This window comes from Gorilla gorilla, chromosome 5, assembly GCF_029281585.2.
Source record: "Gorilla gorilla gorilla isolate KB3781 chromosome 5, NHGRI_mGorGor1-v2.1_pri, whole genome shotgun sequence".
Lineage (NCBI taxonomy): Eukaryota > Metazoa > Chordata > Mammalia > Primates > Hominidae > Gorilla > Gorilla gorilla.
Window position 1 is genome coordinate 63,057,646 of NC_073229.2, and position 15,105 is coordinate 63,072,750.

At 34.8% G+C, this 15,105-nt stretch overlaps 1 protein-coding gene across 3 annotated transcripts in view; it reads right to left on the minus strand.

Moving 5' to 3' along the window:
- SUPT3H (SPT3 homolog, SAGA and STAGA complex component) overlaps positions 1–15,105 on the minus strand; it is a 557,715-nt gene that overhangs the window by 443,747 nt on the left and 98,863 nt on the right. The gene's annotated exons all lie outside the window — the stretch shown is intronic.

Sequence of the window (15,105 nt, forward strand, 5' to 3'; positions counted from 1 at the left end):
AGTAGGGAGACGAGCAAAATTTAGAAAACATGAGAACTAGTTTAAAGAAAAGAGAAACTATTTTTAAGTGAGAGAAGGCAAAACATATCAGAATAAATGTAAAAAGGATAAACATCTATTAAAGGAAAAAAATCACTTTAATGAGATTAATTTGAACTGAAATTTCCCCTATGAAGTATTGGAGTGAGAAGACAACAACTCTAGTTACAATGAATTTTCCTTGATATACACACAATTATTTCAAATCCAGTGCATTTCCTCAAGAAAATCTTAATTATTCAGATTAAAGCAATATTTTTGGAAATGAATGAAATACATACAATAGAAAAGACCTCTCAATAGGACACCTAATATTATCAGTGTATTTTAAATCATCCTCAATTTTAATAAAACCGTACTAAACATAATTGAAAATTTTTCTTAGGTAAGACCTTATGTCCTTTCCACATACTTTCAATTCTACTTTGTTATATCACAAAAGAAACCTTGTATATTTCATTGTTAGTTTTTCTAAGTTGTTGACAGACGGAGAATGTTTAACTGAACTTTGTCCTGTCAAACAGAATCAACTACTAATTGTTTTGGCTAATGATATTTAGCATGAGTCTAGTCCGGCTAGGTCTTAAATAACTTTCAAAAGTTTTTTAACCTTCATACTTCCTGGGATATACATCTTAGCAATCACAACCTTGAGCTAAGCCAAGAAAAGACTGCACATTGAGCAACACTGGTGATATATTTAAATACATTAAGGTTAAAATCTAGTACTTTTGAAAAATCCTTAAATATATAAGGCACACCAAAGTAGGGTTTTTACTTTTACCTTTAGAAATAAATCTGCAGAAAAAGTACTAACAGTATTACATGGCCAAGAAAAAATATCACATAAAATTAGTGTGTTCCCTGCAGCATTCCAACAAAAATTATGCCATTTGGATAGAGGTACTGAATATATTATGCAAGCAAGAATGTTATGTTTGACCAATTAATCTCCTTAAAGTAGTTAAAAAGATCACACTATAACAATAAAATAGATATTTGAGAAGATAAAATATATCAAAATGTATCTACCAAAAAGTGATCAAAAAGAAACTCATTCATTCAAAGTTTTTCAAACTTTGAAACTCATTCAAACTTTTGCCCAAATATAAGTCACCTTTCACAGAATTACTGTTCAGAAACAGTTGCCTCACATTAGAATCCTAACAAAGATTCTCATATTACACAGTACCACCACGATTTTTTATTTTTAATCAAAAAGTAACATTTGAGAAAAATATACTAGCCTGAATTGACCTCAATCAGTTGGAAGCTTATAGAGTTATAGCTTGAAAACTTATAAACGTAACCTGACAAATTTTTTTTAAGAAAGAGAAAAGCCACAAGGAAATTCAAAATGGATTTAGCAGTTATTCCCAGGAGAATTACTTTACAATTCCAAATGCTAGATGTTACTGTAAAAATTTTTTTAAAAAATCTAGAAACTTCAAAAGAAATAAAATACAGCATGGACATCAAAAATAATGAGTGCTTAGGACGTGGTAAAAATTTCTAATGATTTCATCAAAGTGATACTTTACCTCAAACCAAGAAGAAATAAAAATCATATACCATGGAAAACTCAGTTGATATCTTAAAAAATATTTCTAGGATTGATGAATACACTTAAGTCAAATGCATGTAACAATATGAAAAGGCTCAAGAAATTTAAATAGAAAAATAGTATATTTAAATTAACATTTGTATGATTTGAACGTATATTAAATTATTAAATATTACGAATAGACATTTGATGACATCTATATCCCTAATAATTTTCACATTCAACTAAGTAAACAACTTTTTTAAATTCTTCTCATCTGATAAACAGAAATCTGCCTTATATTCAGAGACACTATATTCAGTCATATATAAAAACTCTGAGGCATAAAATGAAAAATATTTTTTCACATATTTACAGAGGTAGCCATTAAGGAACATCTTCTTTACAAATCATGTTGGCATATTCAATAAATGAGTACAGCTTAAGCATTCCTAACCTGAACATCCAGAATGCTCCAAAATCCAAAAGTTTTTGAGCACCAGCATGATATCTACAAGTTGAAAATTCCACAACTGACCTCATGTGACAGGTTACAGTTTACATAGTCAAAACTGTTCAGTGAACAAAATTATTAAAATTATGGTATAAAATTAACTTCAGCCTATATGTATAAGGTATATACGAAACATAAATGAATTTCATGTTTAGACTTGGGTCCCATCCTCAAGGTATCTCATTATATATACACAAGTATTCCAAAATATGAAAAACAAACTCAAAATCCAAAATACTTCTGGTCACAAGTATTTTGGATATGAGATACTCAACCTGTATTATTGAAAAGGCTGACTATGCCACACGTATCTCCGATTTTAATTTATATAACGGATTTAGAGAATACGCATTTTAAGACCTAAAATTCATGCCCTAATTAAGGAATTAACAAGGACATCTAAAATCCCTTACTTCTTCAATCTATTCCTTTTATAGAGTAAAAAGGAAAATATTTAATTCTCTCTCCCATATTCATACATAAAAATATGCACACATTTCTGCACATGCATACAAGTGCAATGTTTTTATTGCAAGCTTTAAAATGATCCCAATGTCGTCGGCCAGGGCAGTAAACTGAAAGTTATTGAATTAAAAAATATATTTGAAAATAGTTGAGATATTAAGAAATTATTTTAAAAACTTGGCTAATATTCAATTTCTTAGTGTTATTCTTCAGTGCCTAATACCTATCTCCTTTGAACTCTCACACTGCGATAGATTACAATATACACCGTCTACATCCAATATATTGCACTTAGCAGAGTTACTTCTCTGCCTCTTGACTTTAAATTGGCCAATGATAAATAGGCAGTAGTGACAAAATGTGCCAGTTAAGAGCCTAGGCCTTACAAGGACTTAAGAGGCCCTCTGGTGATGCCACCATCACCAAAAGAAAAAGAAAAAAAGCATGACCTAGGTTGCCCCCTAATCCAAAAGTAAAGATGAAAGTCACGTGGAGTAGCACCAACCCAGCCTACCCACACATCTGCAATGCGAGGCAGAGCTGCCAACTCACATACAAATAATTGTTGCCACTGAGCTACCCATTATTTGCTATGCAACAATAGTAAAAAGAGTTACAGGTACATTATTCTCATTGACATTAAGGTTGAAACATCAACAGTATACAACAATATAAAATTAGTTCTCTTCCCATAGAATGAAAGGCCTTGCTATTCAAACTTAAAAAACAAGTGAAATCATTAAGGTAAACACATCAATGGAAACAATTAGTTCCTTCTTTTATCTGGAATACATATATGCAATCATAGTCCCGCTGCTATGACATGACAGACTCAGAGACCCAAATAATTTATATCTTGTAATTACAATTCACACTTTTAGAAATTAAAAAGGGGTGTGTGTGGAACTCTCAAATTAAAAAGGGGTGTGTGTGGAACTCTGAAATTAATGGCAAATCCTCCAAAACATAAAAATGCCATCAAACTTGAATGTCAAATATTTTTCCACAGCTTAGCATCTAGATACATGATTTACAGATCTGCCTAAATAGAGTAAAAACAACAACAAAAAACATCATTCTCCATAAAAGGACAATAGAAACCCCTTAAAATATTTTTTAATGAACAATTTGGGTAAATTGGAGGTCATTTAAAATACAATCTCCAAAACATAATCATGACATTCTTATATACGTCAACTGACATGAATTTTTATTCTCACTGTAAGCAATTATACAAGTGTATAGTATACCTACTTGTAAAAAGGGTCTAAAGTAAACTACAGCAGAGGCACATAGAAAACAAAAACCATAACTATTCAACAAAACTAAATGTTAGATAACTAAGAAGAATGTGTGCACATAGAAAACAAAAACCATAACTATTCAACAAAACTAAATGTTAGATAACTAAGAAGAATGTGTGATAGTTTCTGAAAGAAACTTATTTCAGATAACCTGACAAATTGAATATGGATTTTTACTCTGAACTTCATCCTAGTCAAAATTATTAAAGATTTAATGAATATATTGGTTAAAAGGTTCCTACTGCTTAACCTAATAAAATGAAGCACAATTCTTCAGGAAAATGTAACTTTTTTGCTGTCTTCAAAAAGATGGTGTCATGCAGAGCTTTATGAAAGAGAGACATGAACATTATAACTGAAGGTATTGTTCTGGAAAGTCAATCACCTAGAAAGCCAAATAAGTAAAGCTTGGGTATATCATACTCCAATCACCACAGCTAGTGAAAAGAAAGAAATTTGAGCAGCACATACTAAAATATGTTTCAGAGAAGGATAACGGCAAAACATGGTAACAGGTATCGTCAAATCAAATGGATACTGAATGAACTAAATTTGGGAAACCCTTAGTTGAACAAAATTAAATAGTTTCCTTACTGTAGGACTATTTGGAGCCTTTAATATGGTACCTACACTGTTAAGTACAAATAATACCACATTCCTCATTTGTTTAACACCATTTTATCAAGAAGCATCTGAAGGAAAGCCTTATTTAGAACATATTTTAGAAAACGCTAAAGAAACAATTACTTCCTCAGACTATACCATTTTAATCATCAAAATTATTAGTACTGTTGTCTCACCATGACAACTACAATTTGAGTCTACTAAGCTCTGAGTATTAGGCACGCACTTTATCTCTACTTAAACAGAATCATTTGTAAATCTCTCAAAGTATTATCCCCTCAACCGACATTTGAATGGTTAGGAAAGACAATTCCCTCTACAGAGATCCCTTCCACAGTCTGACAGGTAAACAACTAGTCAACCTTCAAGCTTCACAATATCTTTAAGCTATTGCACTTACCACGTTATCAATTTAATTGTTTGCTTTATACACTTGCCTCCCATATGAGACAGATGTTTAAAGCGCAAGGGTTATTGATCATTTAACAATTTTATTGAGATATAACTCACATACCATAAAATCCATCCACTGAAATTATACCATTCAATAGTTTTTAGTATATTCATAGTTGTTCAACCATCAACACAATCTAATTTCGGAACATTTTCATCACTCCAAAAACAAACCCTGTCCTTTAACAGTCATTCCTCTATCCTGACCCTACTCACTCCCTGCTCCCAGCCCTAGGCAACCACGGATCTATCCTGTTTCTATAGATTTGCCTATTCTAGATATTACAAATAAGTGAAATCATGCAATACGTGGTATTTTATGACTGGCTTCTTCAACATAATGTTTTTAAGTTCATATGAAGGGACTTCATATGACAAGTTAATGGAAAATGTAATTAAAAGATAAAAATAAAAGAATATAAACCTTATGTTCAACATAAGCTCCATCAAGGTCAAGACACTTGTAAATGATGATACCAGCCACTTATTACTCTATCCCTAAAGAATTGAGAGTCCTGGGAATTTAGCCATGTCAGTGCAGTCTTTTTTTATACACTATTAACTATATTTAAAAAAAAAGTGGTTGACAGATATGGTTCGGCTGTGTCCCCACCCAAGTCTCATCTTGAATTCCCAGGTGTTGTGGGAGGCACCCAGTGGGAGGTGACTGAATCATGGGGGGAGGACTTTCCTATGCTGTTCTCGTGATAGTACATAAGTCTCACGAGATCTGATGGTTTGATAAGGGGAAACCTGTTTTGCTAAGCTCTCATTCTCTCTTAGCCTGCAGTCAACCATGTAGCACAGGACTTGCTCCTCCTTGCCTTCTGCCATAATTGTGAGGGTTCCTCAGCCACGTGGAACTGTAAGTATAATTAAACCTCTTTCTTTTGTAAATTGCCCAGTCTCGAGTACGTCCTTATCAGCAGTGTGAAAATGGACTAATACAGTAAACTGGTACCACCAGAGTGGGGCGCTGCTGAAAAGATACCTGAAAATGTGAAAGCAACTTTGGAACTGAGTAACAGGCAGAGGCTGGAACAATTTGGAGGGCTCAGAAAGACGGAAAATGTGGGAAAGCTTGGAACTCCCTAGAGACTTGTTGAATGGCTTTGGCCAAAATACTGATAATGATATGAACAATGAACTCCAGGCTGAAGTGGTCTCAGATGGAGATGGGGAACTTTATGGGAACTGAAGCAAAGGTGACTCTTATGTTTCAGCAAAGAGATTAGTGGCATTTTGCCCCTGCCCTAGAAATTTGTGGAACTTTGAACTTGAGAGAGATAATTTAGGGTATCTGACAGAAGATATTTCTAAGCAGCAAAGCATTCAAGAGGTGACCTGGGTGCTGTTAAAGGCATTCATTTTAAAAGGGAAATAGAGCATAAAAGTTTGGAAAATGTGCAGCCTGACAATGCGAATGAAAAGAAAATCCCATTTTCTGGGGAGAAATTCAAGCCAGCTGCAGAAATTTGCATAAGTAACAAGGAGCTACATGTTAATCCCCAAGATAATGAGCAAAATGTCTCCAGGGAATGTCAGAGGTCTTCACGGAATCCCCTGCTATTACAGTTCCAGAGGCCTAGGAGGAAAAAATGGTTTCCTGGGCCAGGCCCAGGGTCCCCGTGGTGTGTGCAGTCTAGGGACTTGGTGTCCTACGTGCCAGGTGCTCCAGACATGACTAAAAGAGGCCAAGGTATAGCTCGGGCGGTGGCTTTAGAGGGTGGAAGCCCCAAGTCTTGGCAGCTTCCACGTGGTGTTGAGCCTGTGGGTGCACAGAAGTCAAGAATTGAAGCCTGTGAGTCTCCACCTAGATTTCAGAGGATGCATGGTAATGCCTGGATACCCACGCAGAAGTTTGCAGTAGGGGCAGGGCCCTCATGGAGAACATTTGCTCAGGCAATGTGAAAGGAAAATGTGTGGTTGGAGCCTCCACACAGAGTACCTACTGCGGCACTCCTTGGTGGAGCTGTGAGAAGAGGGCCACCATCCTCTAGACCCCAGTATGACAGATTCATGGACACCTTGCATTGTCCATCTGGAAAACCTGCAGACACTCAATTCCACCCCATGAAAGCAGCTTGGAGGGAGGCTGTACCCTGCAAACAGAGGGGCAAAGCTGCCCAAGACCATGGGAACCCACCTCTTGCATCAGTGTGACCTGGATGTGAGACATGGGGTCAAAGGAAATCATTTTGGAGCATTAAGATTTGATGGCCCCACTGGATTTCAGACTTGCACAGGGCCTGTAGCCCTTTTGTTTTGGCCAATTTCTCCCATTTGGAATGGCTGTATTTACCCAATGATGTACTCCCATTGTATCTAGGAAGTAACAAACTTGCTTTTGATTTGACAGGCTCATAGGCAGAAAGGACTTGCCTTGTCTCAGATGAGACTTGGGACTGTGGACTTTTGAGTTAATGCTGAAATGAGTTAAGACTTTGGGAGACTGTCGGGAAGGCATGTTTGGTTTTGAAATGTGAGGACATGAGATTTGGGAGGGGCTAGGGATGAAATGATATGGTTTGGCTGTGTCCCCACCCAAACCTCATCTTGAATTCCCACATGTTGTGGGAGGGACAAGTGGGAGGTGACTGAATCATGGGGGCAGGTTTTTCCCATGCTGTTCTTGTGATAGTGAGTAAGTGTCACGAGATCTGATGGTTTGATAAAGGAAACCCGTTTAACTTGGCTCTCATTGTTTCTTTGCCTGCTGCCATAATTGTGAGGCTTCCCCGGCCATGTGGAACTGTTAGTCCAATTAAACCTCTGTCTTTTGTAAATTGTCCAGTCTCGGATATATCTTTATCAACAGCGTGAAAATGGTCTAATACATTGACCTTTAAAGACAGTTTAAGATTAGTAAAGAAAAAGAAGTCAGAAGAAGCTGAATCAGGACTGTAAGGTGGATGCCTAATGATATCTCATGGAAACTCTCACAAAATTGCTCTTGATTGGAGGAAAGACAGGAGTACCGTCCTGGTGGAGAAGGATTCTAGCTTTACCAGGCATTTTTTTTCTGCTAAAGCTTTGGCTGACTTTCTCAAAACACTCTAATAATATAAGCAGATGTTATCATTCTTTGGCCCTCCAGAAAGTCAACAAGCAAAATGCCTCAAGCATCCCCAAAAAAAGTGTTGCCATGACTTTTGCTCTTGACCAGTCTGCTTTTGCTTTGCCTGGACCACTTTTACCTCTTGGTAGCCATGGTTTTTATTCTTCTTTGTCTTTAGGATCATACTAGTAAATACACATTTCAACTCCTGTTACAATTCTTTGAAGAAATGCTTTGAGATCTTGAGCCCATTTGTTTGAAATTTCCACTGAAAGCTCTGTTCTTGTCTGCAGCTGATCTGGGTGCAGCAACCTTGGCACCCATCGGGTGGAAAGTTTGCTCAACTTTAATTTTTCAGTCAGAATTGTATAAGGTGAACCAATTGAGATATCTATGGTATTGGCCAGTTTCTGCTGTTGTCAATCCTCTTCGATAAGGCTACAAACAAGATAAATTTTTTCCTTGAAAATTGATGTGGATGGTCCGCTGCTGTGGGTTTCACAGCATCGCCTCATCCCTTCATGAAATGAGACGTTCATTTGTAAACTGCTGATATCTTGGGGCATTGTCGTCCTCATATACTTCTTGTGAAGCATCAGTGATTTCACCATTCTACCACCCAAGCTTCACCATAAATTTGATATTAGTTCTTGCTTCAACTTGGGCAGAATTCATGTTGCTCTTTTCAAATGGATGTCTTATCCATCTTAGTCCCTCAAACTAGATCCTGTCATACATGTTATAACAAGTTAGTAAGAGTTTATTTTGTTGTTTAAAAAAAATGTGAAACCCAGGCATAGTATTTCATAATTCATTTTCCACAAACTTTTAAAAGACCCCTTGTATATCAGTAATTAATTCCTTTTTATTATCAAATAACAATATTTAATTGTATGACTCCTCCACATTTGCTATCCATTCATCAGGTAACAAATATTTGGGTCATTTTTATTTTTTGACTGTTAGAAATAATGCTGCTACAAACATCATCTACAAATTTTGTGTGGACTTATATTTTCATTTCTCTTCATTCTGCTTCACTAGGAGTGAAACTGCTCGATCACGTGGGAAATCTGTATTCATTTAACCTCTAGAAAAACTGCTAAAAATGTTTTCCAAACTAGCCACACCATAGCACATTCCAATCAACATTGTAAGGTTTCAATCTCTCCACATCATCACATTTGTTATCTTTTTGATCATAGCTATCCTAGTGGGTGTGAAGTAGTCATCATTGTTGTTTTCATTTGCCAATAGCTAATGACATTGAGCATCTTTTCATGTGTTTATTTGGCCATTTGTAAATCTTCTTTGGAGAAAAGTCTATTCAGATCCTTTGCCCATTTTTTAATTGTAATATCTTTTTAATTGTTGACTTGTAAGAGGTTCTTCACAGATACAAGTAACTTACAAATTTGTGATTTTCAGAAATTTTCTCCCATTGAGTGAACTGTGCTTTTATTGTCTTGAAAGTGTCCTTAAAATACAAAAACTTTTAATTACAATGATGTCCAATTTACCTTTTTTCCTTTGTTAGCTTGTTATATCTAAGAATGCTTTGCCATACTCAAGGTCATTGTGTTATATCTAAGAGTGTTTCGCCAAACTCAAGATCATGAACATTTACTCCTATATTTCTAAACATTTTATAGTTTGAGCTCTTATATTTAGATCTACGATCCACTTTAATATCTATGTACGGCATAAAGAAGAGGTCCAAATTATTTCATGTTGTCCCAGCACCATTCCTTGAAATAGCTATTCTTTCCCTTTTGAATTATTTCAGAACCTTTATCAAAAATCAGTTGATTAGCTGGGAACTGCAGCTCATGCCTGTAATCGCAGCACTCTGGGAGGCTGAGGCAGGTGGATGGCTTGAGCCCAGGAGTTTGAGACCAGTCTGGGCAACACAGTGAAACCCTGTCTGTATTAAAAATGTTTTTAAAATTTGCCAGATGTGGTGTTGTATGCCTGTACTCCCAGCTACTTTGGAGACTGAGGTGGGAGCATCACCTGAGCCCAGGAGGTCGAGACTGCAGTGAGCCAAACATGCACTGTGGCCTGGGTGACAGAGCAAAACCCTGTTTCAAAAAAAGAAAGAAAAGGTGTTGGACATTGTCAAATATTAATTTTTGTATGTATCTATTGAGTTGATGCTTTGATTTTTGTCTTTTTTTCTATTAATGAGGCATATTATATTAATTGATTTTTGGATGCTGAACCAACTTTGCATTCCTGAGATAAATTTCCCTGAAACTTGGTATATATGTTTTATATGCTGCTATTATTTTGTTGAGAATTTTTGTACCTATATTCATAAGCCATAGTAGTGTACAGCTTTCTTTTCTTGCAATTACTGTTTTTTATATCACAGTAATATTAACATCACAAAATAAACTGGGAGATGAAAAAGTAGTGGGCTTGGTGACTGGGAACATGAGGGAGGATTCTAAGATGAAGGCAATCTTCTATTTCTTGGTCTGCTTACTTGTTTCATGACTATGTTCAGTTTTTCAATATTCATTCATCTATAATATTCTTATAATCTGTGTTATTTTTGAGATGTATGTTTTACTTTACCATTTTTTTAGAAAAAGAAAAAATCACTGATATATTTCTAAATTTGTTCTTAAAAGTGTTCTTTTTAAAATTATCTGTTACACATTGTGTAAAATTATTGTCAGTATTCATCTAAAGTATCACGTCTTGAAAGACAGGAAAAGAATGAAGAACTGTCACAGATTCGAAGAGACTAAGAAGATAGAATATTTAAATGTAATGTGAAATGACAGACTGATTCCTGGAACAGGAAAATTCCACTGGAGGAAAAACTGGTGAAATTTAAATAAGGCCTGTAATTTAGTTAATAGTATGATAAAACATAGCATTTCCTAGTTCTCATATTTATACTTTGGTTAGGTAAGTTGTTAATATTAGGGGAAGTTGGGTGAAGAGAATACTTAAATTCTCCACTCTATTGTTGCAACTTTTTAGAATGACATAAATTATTTAAAAATAAAAAGGTTTTAAAAATATTACCTTGTGACTGAATAATACATTTATCTAGCTCAATATTCAATAGGTTAAAAAATTAAAAAAGAAACACACACTGAAAAGTCTCCCTCCTATTATTGTCTACTAACTATCTAGTTCCCTTACTGAAGAACAACCAGTATTATCTTTTTTCTATTCCCTTCCAGAGATTATTTTTTCTAATGTACCATAAGAAAATACATACCTGTCAGGTATGTATATTATTTTCCCCCAGAAACAGCTTTTCATAAAACAATTCCAGTCGCAGAATTTATGCTAACAATGCACTAAAATATTCTGCTATTTACTGCATTACTGTTTATTTTACCAAAAATGTCAACAAACATAAACATAAAAGCCTAAAAAGTTTACTAAAAACAGTGTTTGAATAAACCCACTCTGCAGACATATAAATAGAATAATATAGCACAACTAAATGGAGTTTATATATTAGTACCATTTAACATTTCAAAATTAATGTAAAAAACTACACAGCTTTTCAAAATTATAATATGAAAATAGAAACCTCTCCTATAAAAACTTATACAATATAATCAAATACTATATAAAGAAAAAAGTTATGCACTAAAATAGTTATTGTTCATTTGCTTTTGTTGCTTTAGGGTCTGTGAGACAGATTACAATAATGGCCCCAATTCTTCACCCCTCCCCATATCTGTATCTTTTTCCATGTGGTTTTGCAATTTTTGCAATTCTTTTCATTTAAAGGGTCAGCGTATATTTCCCACTCATTGAACCCTAGCTAATTTTCTGATTTACTCTGGCCAATAGATTAAAGTGATGGCACACCAGCTACAAGATTAGGCTTTAAAATGTATTGCATTTTTTGGTCTTTATTACATCTCTCCCATTATGAGGAGAACACACCTGCTACTTGATGAGAGAGTAAAACCAAGTCAACCAGTTCCTCCAATTAAGGCCATCCAAAATCAGCAGAGCTGCCTAGCTGACCATCATACACACATGACCAATGAGGACTTAACTGTTGCATGCCACAGAGACTTTGAACTGCTTTGTGATATTGCATTACTGTAGCAATAGATAACTGATACAAGATACTTAACTATATACTACTTAGGACACTGGTCACCAGAAACTACCTTTTAATTACAATACTTCCAAAGATAAAACACATTTCTATTTTCTATAAGCTTTTCTTATGATTTTATATTACATAAAACTCCTTATCCAATGTAAACTCAATATATTAAACCATTTAATCTAATGTAACATTATTTAATAATGACTTATTCTTGCTTTGTGATGCTTATACTAAATTCTTAAATGCAACTGAATTCATTTTGGGACTCTCCATTTTATTCCACTAATGTCAAATTATTATTATTAGTTAAGATAAACTCTAATACTTCATAGAAATACTTTTCTCTATTAGAAGTGTCCAAATTATATATAGCTATTTTTATGTTACTGCATAAAATATTACAATTATTTTTCCTTTACAAAGAAAAGGAGGTTTAGATTAGAATTATTATCTAGGATTAGCACTTCTAATATGTCTGGAATCCTCAGGCTACAATAAACGTACAGGTTTATATGGAATATATCCCAGAAGAAAAGAGAATTTTTTTGTACCAGTGAAAATAGATGACAATCAGTGGGATGGATACAATCTTTATCTCTACTAGCCATAAACTTTCCACCACAAATGGATCTGTAGGGCCACAGACCCTCCAAAACTGTAGACATATGGTGAAGCAACAGGCAGGCATTCAAGTAAGTGGGAATTATTACATGACTCTGAATAAAGCATTACCCTATAGGGACTCAGAAGAATACAATTTTTGGTGTAACTCCATATTCTCTGTGTCAGGATTTACACACACGCAATTCCAAACATGACTTGGATCTCCGATTAGAAGTGATAGACTGGATAAAGAAAATGTGGCACATAAGGAAAATTACCTCCTTATGACAACTAGCTAATTAACTAGCTTACAAAGCCAGTAACAGTAGCTTACAAAGTCACAGCTGTTACTTTTTCAAACAACTAAATGTTGATTTCATTTTAAATGTCATTTCAAAAGAATTAATGATTTCCTCAAAGCACTACAATTTATACAGCATGGAATACTATGCAGCCATAAAAAAGGATGTGTTCATGTCCTTTGCAGGGACATGGATGAAGCTGGAAACCCTCATTCTCAGCAAACTAACACAGGAACAGAAAACCAAACACTGCATGTTCTCACGCATAAGTGGGAGTTGAACAATGAGAACACATGGACACAGCAAGGGGAACATAACACACTGGGGCCTGTCGGCAGTGGGTGGGGTCGGGGGAGGGTTGGGAGGCTATGGGAGGGATAGCATTAGAAGAAATACCTAATGTAGATGATGAGTTGATGGGTGCAGCAAACCACCATGGCACATGTATACCTAAATAACAAACCTGCACATTCTGCACATGTATCCCAGAACTAAAAGTATAATTTTAAAAAAAAGAAAATATACTTTAATGATATTCAAGTCTACACAGGTCTTTTTCCAACTATGGTACAAAACAAAAATCCTATAATGAACATGTTAAGTATAAACTGTTGCCTTTCAAAGTTCCATCATTATCCTATTCCACAAAAGTATTAGCAACTATGAAAATAAGTGGGTGGGAATGTGTAATTCAAAAATATTTGGGCAAAGAAAAAGCCCACTATGACTAAAACAAAATGGCAAATGACTTCATCTTCTTTTGGAAAATGACCTCATTATGACAACTAGCTAACTAGCTTCCAAAGCCACTAACAGTAGCTTACAAAGTCACAGCTGTTACTTTTTCAAACAACTAAATGTTGATTTCATTTTAAATGTCATTGCAAAAGAATTAATGATTTCCTCAAAACACTACAATTTATAAGCAAGAATTACACAGAGAAGAGTACAATAAGAAGTCTATGACTTGTTCAATACAGATTATAGAAAATGACAGAACAATCATTTAAAAAACACTGGACTGTGAGCAACAAACAGACATATTTAGGAGCACTGCAAATTATTCATGAATAAGACAATAAACACAAAAAGTGCTAATTGTGACCTTCAAGCAACACAAAAATCATTTAATTGATAGAGTAGATACAATGTAGAATATTTTACAACTAGCATATTTCAAAAAAAAAGACATTTGGATAATATTTCTGAAAAAAGTTAAAGTAATTCATGAAACCTAAAACTCCAGATCCCAAGTACAATGAAAAAACTGTCACCTAATTAAAATTTTTATTTAATTCTCGATTAAGATACTTATGTTTCTTAGTGTTAACTACAACTTTTATTATTTAAAAGTTTAAAAACAGCCTTCAAATATCTAAAATCTTTTGACCCAAAATGGGATTAATGAAACCAAATTATGACATCTGCAAAATAAAATACCATGTGACCAGTAAGCATTACACTGTAGAAAATATTTAGGGACAATGTAAAATGTACATATTTAATGAAAACAATGAGAGAAACCATTTAAGTAGAGGTTATGTGTATGTTTGTGTGCATGTATGATATGGTTTGGATATGTGTCCCCTACAAGACTCATGTTGATATGCAATCCCTAATGTTGGAGGTGGGGCCTGGCAGGAAATGTTTGGCTCATGGAGGCAGATCTCTCATGACTGGCTTGGTGCTGTCCTCCTGACAGTAAGTTCTGCCAAGATCTGATTTTTTAAAAATGTGTAGCACCTCCTCCCTTTCTGACTTGCTCCTGCTCCTGCTATGTGAGATGCCAGCTCACCCTTTGCCTTCCACTACGACTGTAAACTTTCTGAGGCATCATAAGAAGTCAAGCAGATGCTGCCATCACACTTCCTGTACAGCCTGCAGAACCATGAGCCAATTAAACCTCTTTTCTTCATAAATTACCGAGTTCACATATTTCGTTATAGTGATATAAAAATGGCCTAATAAAATGTATTTATACAAAGACATCTATAAAAGCTATCATATTGATAGAGCTGTTATATCCGGTCCAGAAATCTCTCCAGACTCACATCCAATAGCCTAGTTGATATTTCAACTTGGTTATCTAACAGATATCTCAAAT